This window comes from Montipora capricornis, chromosome 3 (assembly GCF_036669925.1).
Source record: "Montipora capricornis isolate CH-2021 chromosome 3, ASM3666992v2, whole genome shotgun sequence".
In the NCBI taxonomy this organism is placed as follows: domain Eukaryota; kingdom Metazoa; phylum Cnidaria; class Anthozoa; order Scleractinia; family Acroporidae; genus Montipora; species Montipora capricornis.
In genome coordinates, this window is record NC_090885.1 from 75,359,850 (window position 1) to 75,369,849 (window position 10,000).

Below are 10,000 nucleotides of genomic sequence, written 5' to 3' on the forward strand. Positions count from 1 at the left end.
TTACATGATATGCGGTCTCAAACACCCTGGAATTTCACAGTGAATCTAGAGGAACGCAAGTTCTAAAACTCAGGGGCACCCAACGACCAATTTGTTGTAAAATGTATTATTATACCCCAGTTAATGAAAACAAATGTTATTAAGGCATTTTCAGGTGTTTTTCAATGTTGCTGGGAAAACATTATCTGTTCCTTTTTCCCAGCAAGACACACAAGAAATTTCCCAGCCAGCTAGATAAAATTGGTTGGTTTCCCAGCCAGCTGATAAAATTTATTTCCCAGTCAGGAATTCCGCGCGCTTTCAAATCCCTCGATCCAAAACGACCGAACAAAAGCGACAAAACCGGGACAAAACAGGTTTTTTCCGCAAGCGCAATCACTCTGACCAGCCGTCGTATGTTTGTGACTACTCTCTGGGAGAGGGAAGGGGTTCTCTTTTTTTTTTTTTTTTTAGTAGTCCTCAGTCTTCAGAGTTTCTACAGCCAGCTCGGGTTGAAATGCTAGAAAAAGTCAGTAATTCCCAGGCAAAACCTCTATCAATAACAAAATTTCCCAGCCAGCTAATCGAAACACCTGTATTTTTGCCAGCCAGCAAGATTCCTCTGGGGAACAGATAATGTGAGGAACAGATTCGTTGGGTGCTCCTGAAAACTCTCCTCGATCGAAGGCATCATTCAACTGAAAGAGCTTTTGATATTACTAGCCTTTCAAACGAATAAAATTCTTTTTCAGAAAACTACAATTCGCATGATCACTCTGGACTATATATAACAGAATGAAAAAACTTCCTTCCAGAGCAATTACATGCTGTCATGTATGCGACCAGCTCATTTGTTCGACTGGCTCATTTGCTCGACTGTTTGTTCTATCCTATTGTCAAAACTTGACGTTTATGGCATACGAGACATTGAAAACAAGTGGTTTAGATCTTACCTAAACAAAAGGAAGCAAAAAGTTTTTGTTAATGGCGTTGAATCTGACTTCCTGGAAATAAACTCAGGAGTACCCCAAGGGTCGATCTTAGGTCCGGTTCTTTCTCTAGTTTATATAAATAATATTATTAATGCAACTAATTTTCCATAAGACTATTTGCCAATGATACTTCGCTGACTGTGGCTGGTAAGGACCTACAATGATCTATTGCTACAGTTAATAATATCTGAATTGCCAACAATTTATGAATGGCTTTGTTCTAACAGATTAACTCTGAATTTAAGTAAAACAAAATACCTAATTTTCCAACCGAGACAAAAAGTTAATTCTAACTTACACCCTCCTCTAAAAATTGCCGACCAATATCTTGAGGAGTCGTGCAACATTAAATACTTAGGATTAGTTATTGATTGCTTTTTGTCTTGGCATGATCACATTGACCATATCAGTAGTAAAATCAGCAAAAGTGTAAATATCATCGCAAAACTGAAACTACATGTAACAAAGCAGTCTTTGATAAGTATCTACTACGCACTTGTCTACCCCTATTTAAACTACGGCTGCATTCTGTTGGGTAATAATTACGAAGCTCCAGTATCACAATTGGTAAAGCTGCAAAACCAAGCTGTAAGAGTTATTAATAATGTTTCACTTCGAGATCATATTACGTCTCATTATGTAAACCTTGGCCTAATTAAGCTCCCTGACATTGTAAGCTAAATACCTGCCAACTGAGTTATGATCACTTAGTAGATAAAAAGCCATCTAATTTCACGTTGGCCTTGGTATCTCAGCAATATAATTATGATACAAGAAGTGCATCCCTGCAACACCTAAATCCTAGTAGCTTTAAAATAGATATAAGAAAATTCTGCCCGACAGTTATAGGATGTTATTATTGGAATGATATTCCCTTATCTATATATGAAAAGACAACTAAAACATCGTTCAAAAGAGCACTTTTCAACTATTATCTTGCTCAGTATTAATAATCGCCACGCCGACTCTCCAATGTTATCATATATATCTTATATATCTATATATTTGTGTGTGTCTGTGCTTTCTCTTTTTCCTCTCTTTATATATTTTTCATAGTTTTTCATAGTTATAGAGTTCATTCTTCTTTTTTTTTCTCTTTTAACCTAAATAAAACTGTAATTTAATCAAAGGGCATGTAATTAGTTTAACTATATCTTGCCCTCTCCATTTATTCTTGTAACCTGATATTTAATTACACAAATAGCATCGTCGTCTTCAAATCTTGTAATACAATGTAAATGTAAAATAAATAAATGGAGAAAAATAAAATAAAAATAAATAAATAAATAAAAATTAAGAGTGGCATGCTTTGAGAAAAGAGAGGTAAAAGTTGTAAAATGCATAGTCCTAGTTCAAGTTACCAAAAACTATAAAAGCTTTAGTTGTAATTTGTCAAAAAGTCTTACCTAATGATTGCTGCCTGTTTCCCACCTTTGAAACACACCTTTCAATGAAGGAGTCGACTTCAATCTGACAAGATTTTTTGCTACAAAACTGTGATAAAGGACGAACCTTTAACCACAAATTATCATAACTAGGCGTGTCGATGTCAGGCTCTGTATCTCAGGGGACGAGTGGGTAAGGAAAAACTTTGATTAGCCATATTGTAAAATTACGTAAATTTACGGCTCGAAAACTATAAATGAGAAGATCATAAACGAAGGCAATATTGGTTGGTTACAGTGGTTTGGAACAGATCTTTTCCATCGATCAGTCTTTCATTTCTATGGCCTCTTCCTACCCTCTTCGATTCGAACAAATTATTGTGTACCTCAACTTCCTGTTCTTCAGTTATTTTACATCGCGTGTCAGTGCACGCGTGTCACAATGAGCCTCCGTCGATATTGCGACACGCAGAATATCCGGACGACACAGCGAAAACATGCCTAGTTCCTATTCTTGGTTCGTTTCGCTTTCGTTTAGCTACGTGTGCGCAAATGTAAATCGTAATAATATAATTTCTGAAATAACCTTCTTGAAGGCATTTTCACCATGACCAAGCAAATCCGATTTGCCTGATGCCAGCACGAGCGACAACTGGGTAAGTTTAATTAAACTAGTGTTTTTGGGCGAGGTTTGGTTATTGCTTCCCTAAATATAAATAGTCTGCCGTCCCATATTGATGAACTTCGAGTCTTCATATCCTGTTCTAAAGTAGATATTCATGATAACGAAATTTATTTAGTACCTGACTTTGAAGTAGACAGAAGAGATCGCGGAGTTAATGGAACGAAAGGGGGTGGTGTTTGTATCTACCTGCACACAAATCTTAGTTTCCGAGTACGAGGTGATCTAAATAACGATAATTTGGAGTGTTTATTCGTTGAAATCAGCATGCCTCGAAGTACAGGATTCGTGGTTGGCACCTGGTATCGGCCACCAGGTTCTCCCACCGAATTGTTTAACGAGTTTGAGAAATTGATAGAGAAATTGAGAGAATTGAGAAATTGACGCTGAAAATAAGGAGTTGTATCTATTTGGCGATGGTAACTGCAATTTGTTGCCTGAGGCAACAGCACATATTTCTTCCTCATTAACTAACATTGTTGATATCTATGGTCTTAACTCTTAAGGCCGGTTTACACGGTGCGACTTGTCGGCCCGATTTTTGGCGGCGGCTTTGAAAAAAAATCGGGCCGACATAAAAAATTTGTTACACTTAGCCAATTAAACACGGAACCAACACATATTACCCAGGTGTCAAAAAGCCTGATCGATTTATGCATAACTAATTCCCCGGAGAAAGTTTCAAACTTTGGGGTTGTTCACGTTGGGATTAGAGATCATTCCCTTGTTTTTATGACACGTAAGGCTAATTATGACGGCAGACGGGTCTCGCACGATGGAAATGCGGCAGTTTAAAAACTTTCAAAAAGATAAGTTCTTAAATGATCTCGAGCAAATGCCAGGGAGGAATGTTAGTTCGCACTCTGATCCAAATGTGGCAAGAATGGAAAAAACCTGTTTGTCAGCTGCATGGACAAACACGCGCCTCTAAAATCAAAAAGAATTCGTAACAAGAGGTCTCCGTGGATAACGAGAGAATTATTGCTCAGAATTTGCAGAAGAGATGTTCTTAAAAAGAAAGCGATCTCTACAAATGATCATGTCATGTGGCAGCAGTTTAAACGGGCAAACAACCAGGTGAATAGTGCAACTAAACTTGCTAAAAAAACGTCGGATATTTTTCTGAAAACTTGGAAACTAGCAAAGGCAATCCAGGTAAAACTTGGAATCTTATTAACGAGCTTAGCTCACGAACTTTGTAGTTGTAAGTCGTCCAATACTTTGGAAATCCAAGCTAATAATAGGACTATGAATAACGCCGATGATATGCGGAAGCTTTCAATGTGCACTTCACTGACATTGCGAAAATGCTAGCTCTTGATATTCCGGTTGGAGAAGTTGACGCTGAATCATTCTTGTCGCCCTCTGATAATTCGTTTTCTCTAAAAACTCCGAGTATCGACATTTTTCTAGACCTGTTGAAAACAATCGATGAAAAGAAAGCCACTGGCCTTGACAAGATCCCTAGTAAGTTATTAAAAATGGCAGCTAGTATTGTTGCACCCTCACTAACAGACGTATTTACGAAATCAATCCTCACGGGAATCTATCCAACTGAATGGAAATTGGCTAGGGTGACACCGATCTTTAAAAAAGGCTCAAAATCAGACATAAATAACTATAGCCCCATCTCCGTTATCCCAGTAGTCTCAAAAGTGCTTGAAAAACTTGTCTATGACCAACTTTACCATTACTTAAATGATAATAAACTGCTGTAAAGTTGCCAGTCAGAGTTCCGTTCCTTACACAGTACCGTTACAGCTTTGCTTGAGGCGACAAATAGCTGGTCTGTTAACATCGACTATGGCTTCCTGAATGGCGTCGATTTTATTGACCGTTAAAAAGGCATTCGACAATATCGGCCATGAAATCATTTTACGCAAGATGTCATACTTTGGGGCCGACCAAGCAATCGGACCCAGAGATGAAATGTTAATGGAAGACTGTCAACTCCTCGCACTATAACTTGTGGGGTTCCACAAGGCAGCATATTAGGTCCCTTGCTATTTTTAATGTATATTAACGATCTTCCTAACTGCCTCCGGGAGGCTTCCCCGAGAATGTTCGCTGACGATACCAATATAACCCCAACTGCAAAAACTTTAACAGAGCTTAAACTAGCATTAACTCCTGAACTCAGTAACTTTAACTGTTGGCTTAGAGCTAACAGGTTGAGTTTAAATGTGGCTAAGACCGAGTCAGTGATAATTGGAGCTAGGGAGAGATTACTGAAACACTCAATGTGACGATGTTGATATAAATGATCAAGGGAGTAGATCGCACTAAATCCCTCGGTCTTATCATTGATGATCGGCTTTCTTGGTCAAATCATGTAGACGTAATATGCAGGAAAGTTTCCTCAGCTATAGGAGCCTTAAAACGAATACGGCACTTTATCTCAGCTAATACTGCGCTTCAAATATATAACGCTTTAATTTAATATTACCGCATTTTGATTATTGCACTCCTGTCTGGGACTGCTCAGTAAGTGACCAGTCAAGTGATAAACTGCAAAAATTACAAAATCGCGCAGCTAGGGTAATTACTAAATTACCCTTTGATACGAGCTCCTACCTCCTTCTCGATAAAAAAACAGAAAGCACTAATTATGTATAAAAAAAATTCACGATCTTGCCCCGGAATACCTTCTGCTTCAACGCCTTTTCGGTCAACGAGATGCTGAATATAACTTGAGAAACTTAGAAAGTAAACTTACTCTACCCAAGCCAAATACTAATTATTTGAAACGAAGCTTCTGTTATAGCGGGGCCTGTTTGTGGAACAATTTGCCCCAATACTTAAGATGATGCTGACTCTATTGGGCAGTTCAAACGCACAATCAAGCAAGTATCTGACCTATCGGATTCCCACACGGCAATCATGTAAAACAGTTGTAAAGCGTTTTTTTACTTTTTTTTAGCTTAACTGATGATTTTCCGTGTTTAAATAAAGTTAATTTTTTGCTTTACTTTAAAATGACATTTGACGTAAATTAATTTTCATGCTAATACCTTCGCAGTTTAATTGCACAGTAGTTTAACTCTGCCTATAGTAATTTCACAACTATCATTTTATACGTTCTATTTAAGGTTCCTCTTTACTTTGCCTTTTGTTCTCAGTGCTTCTAAATCATGCATCAGTGTTGCTCAAAGAAACGGCTTGCTTCTTTAATACACCACAGTCTTGCTTCGTTTCAGAACTAACTAGAACTTAAAATGAGGAGATCATAAACGAAGGCAACATTGGTTGACGATGTTACAGTGGTTTGGAACAGATCTTTTCCATTGATCTGTCTTTCATTTCTATGGCCTCTTCCTACCCTCTTCCAACAAATTATTGTACATCACATGTGTCAGTGAACGCGTGTCACAATGAGCCTCCGTCGATATAATATCGCGACACGCGCGCGGAATATAAAAACACGTTCTAAAACGTCTCGTCGTATTCTAAAACCGTCTAATTTTGGTAAAAATGATCTCTTTTTCGCGTTTTTTCCCAGATCTGTGCTGTTTGGGCACTAGACCATAAATATTGTTCATTAATACCCACTTTTCTACCGGATGACTTCTCCAGTTTGCAATATTTCGAATGAAAAAGGCACTTTTGGATAAAGATTAGTGACAGGCCTGCACGGACTCCCTGTGTGATTTCACTGTAGATGAACGTAGCCTTCAGTGGCTGAATTAGTGACAGGCCTATACGGACTCCCTGCATGATTTAATTGTAATTGAATGTAGCCTTGCATTTGCCAACATCTTCATGGTGGAAATAGAAACAAAACTGATAAACCAAAGCAACACGAAACCAATAAAGTGGAAACGTTACATTGACGACATTTTCTCATTGTGGGATTCCAATATAAAGGAAATAAACCTGTTCATAAAACAAGCTAACAACTTCCACCCTACAATCAAATTCACGGCTGAAATCTCAGAGATATAAATAACATTTCTCGACACAATCATATCTAAAGGAGAAAGATTCAGAAACGAATCGATCCTTGACATCCGAACACATTACAAGCCGACTGAAACCTTTCAGTACACACATTTTACCTCGAGCCACCCACCAGGCGTGAAAAAAGGTTTTATTAAAGGTGAAGCCCTTAGACTCCTCATGACAAACTCTTCTGAAACAGCCTTTAATGATAGTATCACCAATTTTAAATCGCGCCTCATTGCGCGCGGCTATCCTCACAAGATGATACAAACAACGTTATCAGAAGTCAGCTTCGCCGGAAGACAATCGGCACTCCAACAAAAAGCAAAAGCACGGAAACAAATCTTGCCATCTGTCACAACATACCACCCATCGGTGGGTAACCTTAAAAATATACTCATGCTAAACTGGGACTTAATACAAAATCAGCCTTTGCTGAACACTATCTTCAAGAATCCGCCCATCCTATCGTACAGAAGAGGTAAATCTCTTTCAGACAGGCTAGTTAAAGCTAAGCTATGAAGGCTACATTCAATTACAATTAAATCATGCAGGGAGTCCGTATAGGTCTGTCACTAATTCATCCACTGAAGGCTACATTCATCTACAGTTAAATCACACAGGGAGTCCGTGCAGGCCTGTCACTAATCTTTATCCACTTCGAACAAATTATCGTACATCACTGTGTCAGTGCACGCGAGTCACATTGAACCTCCGTCGATATAATATTGCGACACGCGCGCAGAATATAAAAAAGTGCCTAGTTGGGTTTCTTCGTTCGTTCTGCTATCGTTTAGTTACGTGTGCACAAATGTAAATCGTAATTATGTAATTTCTGAAATATATAAGGACTCAATACCATCAGGGAAGTTTCCTGAAATCTTTAAAATATCAAAAGTAACCCCAATATTTAAAAGTGGCAGTGTATCTGACCTAGGAAATTATAGGCCAATAGCAATCATTTCTCCCCAATATTTAAAAGTGGCAGTGTATCTGACCTAGGAAATTATACGCCAATAGCAGTTATTTCTCCCTATAGTAAATTACTGGAAAGACTAGTATATGGCCAACTTGTGTCCTGTCTAGAAAAAGAATGTCTACTCTTTAACATCCTGTTTGGCTTTCGAAAGGGATACTCCACTGAATATGCCATTCTAGAAACTGTGGAGAAATTAAAATCAGCAGTCGACGATCAACAAATAACATGTGGTATCTTTTTAGACTTTTCCAAGGCCTTCGATACAATTAACCACCATATTCTTTTAGAAAAACTGTATAAATATGGGATCCGAGGACTTCTCCATGCATGGTTTTCAGACTATATAACTAATCGTAAACAGTATGTCAAAGTTGGTAATGCAGAATCCAGCCTGAAAACCATCAGATGTGGCGTGCCTCAAGGCTCTACACTAGGTCCACTGCTGTTTCTATTGTATATTAATGATTTGCCTAGGTCCTATAGCTAGATGAAATTAACTTTTAGGATTTTTGCAGATGATACAATTATGTTTTATTCTTCAAAAGACCCCGAACAATTGCAATCAGTTGTTAATGAAGAACTTGGAAAGGTCTTAAAATTTTGTGCAGCAAATATGCTATTTATTAATTTTGAGAAGACAAATTACATAATAATTACTTCACCCGAGAAGAAAACAAATATCAGTATAACAGTTTGCAGTATAGAACAAAAGTCCCAGATTAAATACTTGGGTGTCTTTATTGACGAGCACCTAAAGTTTTTTTTCGACAGGAATCACTTTGATACATTTTAATAACACTTTGTAGGTAGGGAAGTTGAATATTTGTTTTTCTTTGTTGTCAGGTTTACATGTAGATTTGATTGGCCCACAGTGTTTTAAAATGCTGCAACATTTTGTCTGAAGGGCAATACAACAATATATATTCCAGTACAGCAATATTTATTCCAGTACAACAATATGTATCCAACACAACAATATATATTCGAATTACAACAATATTTATTCGAGTACATATATATGTTCGATTCTAGTACAGAAATATGTACATTCCCGTACAGAAATACAGGGCATGCAACTATTTTTACAATTGAGCGTAGTGGAATGGAGGCAACCATGGAGTTGAGGCTTAATTCCCAGTGCACTCAGCGGTCAGCTGGCGGGAACTTTAAGAAATTACAAAATGACGGCTTTCTTGAGCATTTGTGAGTGTGGAGCCGATATTAATAACGTTCTATTTCTCAAGAGGATTTGAGTACAAGAGTGTACTACACAACTATTGTTGCACGTGAACGGTTACGACAAACGCAAACCATATGGTTTCCCAATACATGGATACATGGCTTCGATTGGTTAGGTCAAACAACCTTCCGGAGACAGCAACGTCAAATTTTGTTGATTGCATCGACGATTATGGTGGTTGTCCAGTGAAATTAAGAACCGACTGTGGCACTGAGAATGTCTTAATGGCTGCTATGCAGTGCAAATTTAGACAGGACGTAGATGCCCATATTTACGGCCCATCTCCTGCCAATCAGAGGATAGAAGGATGGTGGTCTTTCTATCGCCGAAACCGGTCTACATGGTGGATAAACTATTTGCAAGATATGATTGAAAATGATAAATTCAACCCGGGCAGTGAAATCGAAAACGAGTGCATTTGGTTCTCCTTTTCTGGAATCATCCAAAAAGATCTTGATTTTGTAAAAGAACATTGGAACACGCACCGCATAAGAGATTCACGGCATGACACAGTTCCTGGCAGACCCGATGAATTGTTTTGCCGGGCTGAGGACCACGGTGGAGTTGACGGATTGATTCTACCCATGTCAAGTACACAGACTACTTCAATTATGTGCTGTCCAACAGTGACTTACGGGAACCAAAGGACTGGAAAGAGGCAGAAAATTTATATCTGGACCTGTTGTCAGTGGCAAGAAGGAAGAACAGTGGACTTATGGCTCCAACTTTTGCAGGTCCAACTATTATTCCCTGAGCATTTGACAAGTTGTCAGTCCACAGGGTGGGGCTAGTCAAGGTCAGGTT

General features: G+C 38.3%; 1 protein-coding gene across 1 annotated transcript in view; it reads right to left on the reverse strand.

Annotated features, from left to right (window-relative positions):
- The window catches only part of LOC138044144 (uncharacterized), an 8,935-nt gene extending 6,532 nt beyond the window's left edge, over positions 1-2,403 (reverse strand). The window contains exon 1 of the mRNA XM_068890815.1: positions 2,378-2,403. The gene's annotated coding sequence lies outside the window, so the exon portion shown is untranslated. The remainder of the gene's footprint in view (positions 1-2,377) is intronic.
- Between the last annotated feature and the right edge of the window lie 7,597 nt (positions 2,404-10,000).